The sequence below is a fragment of the Rhincodon typus genome, chromosome 8, assembly GCF_021869965.1.
Source record: "Rhincodon typus isolate 14 chromosome 8, sRhiTyp1.1, whole genome shotgun sequence".
In the NCBI taxonomy this organism is placed as follows: domain Eukaryota; kingdom Metazoa; phylum Chordata; class Chondrichthyes; order Orectolobiformes; family Rhincodontidae; genus Rhincodon; species Rhincodon typus.
The window spans coordinates 37,115,947-37,117,774 of NC_063339.1; positions in this window are offsets into that span (position 1 = coordinate 37,115,947).

A 1,828-nucleotide genomic window follows, 5' to 3' on the forward strand; every position below is an offset into this window, starting at 1 on the left:
GCCAAATTTATGTTTCAATCTGACTCAAGACCAGTAACGTCTTTTTGTTTGAAGTAGTCAAAATCTGAAATCCTAGGTACTTAGTTTAAGGGAATAAAACCAAAATATTTTATGCTTTTGAACAAACAAAGTAAACTTTACTATGCAAAACTGAGTAAAGAAAAAAATCTAATACATGTACACACCAGTTAGAGTGGAACATCCAGGATTAACAGGAGATAAACATAGGTTAACAGACTAACATGGTCAAACATCACACAAAGAACATCAAATAGCAAGTGCAATCAAGACAGACCCCATGGAATTTTCAGAAACCTTCCCAGACTTCAGTGACAATTGGGACCATCAAATTTCATTATGACTTTGTCTCCTTTACAAAGGATTCCCGTTTTTCACTTTCAAAAATCAATCCTTGAAACTTTCTCCAAGCCACTGCACCATCCACTGTCTCAATAACTGCTCACCTCCCAGTGACTGAGTCTCTCGCCATGGAGTGGCATTCCTCTCAATTCTCAAGTTGCACTCTACCTCCTACTCTCAGCGTAAATTCAGCTGTTTTGTGTCTTCGCTGAGCTGGCACTACCCTGGATTTCCTCAAGATTTGGTTTCCCAACTTATATCAAGCAAATACGACACAGACGCTTCCCTGCCTTCCACTCTCAGCTGCACTGAACTGAGATTTTTTTCTCTAGCAATGACTTGCTCTCAATTCCACTGAGATGATAAATACGCAAGGGCTTCCAAGTCCCAACTGCTTAGCAGCAAAAAGCACCATTTTAGCTGTATGGAGCCTCTTCCCTTGCTCCTGACTAAAACTCACTAACTGATTACTACCCCTGAACCACTGTTCACTGAGATCCGAATTGATCTGGGTAACCTTTCAGGAACTACTCAAGTCCTGCCCAGTTAGTTCGTTCTAAGACAGAAACAAATGCCTCAAGCACTGGAACTGAGCCTGAGAGTCTGGTACATCTCCTCATCTTACACAGCACAAATGGATACAAGAAAACTAGATTTGATAACATGCATCATGTGTTGATGTGGATTCTTTTCTATATTAAACTAAACCTGAAGCTAAATTTTCACATTGAAAGAATCAAGACAGTTTCAAAAATGAAGTTTTGCTCACCTGCCTGCTTGTCTAGTTCTCTCCACAGCTTTGTTTGTAAAGTGAAGTTAATCCAGAGATACATCCCATTCCTACACGCAGGATAGTATCTTAAGCATCAACTGAGTGTTTATAAACCCTCTCCCTGCTCAATGCTATGAAGCTGCTGGATAGGGGCACGGCACATACCTTCACTGGTTTCTGCATACAGACACTCAGCAAAAGCTCAAGTAATTTTTTTGGCCCTGTGAATGGCAGTGATTTCCGTGAAAGACTCTCCTACCAGTTTTACCTGTGTTTGAGACTCCATTCCCAGCTCCCACTCTTAGTTTCCAGCTGCATCCCTAATTTTCTCTCTTTTTCTGCTTCTTCTCCTTGTTTCCCCAGAGGATGTGGAATGGATGATGATGCACAGATTTGATGATGCAGCTAAAAGTCTCTTCAAAAACAGCAATGAGACTGGCCAAAAAAACTGTTACTTCACCGGCAATCACAAGTTTCTTCCCTCCCACTTTTGCTGCTTTTTGAATCATGGATTTAGTCTCCAGAGGAGCAGCAAAAAAAAATGGTGAGGGAGGGAATTTGTCAATGGAACTAGAGCAGAAAGCATGGGAGCAAGTGAATCTGGGATTAAAGGAAAAGCAAGGATAGGAGCTTCAGAATATGTGAATAACCACTTCTCCAATTCCAATTCTGCATTATTTTCTGCTTGCTCTGACA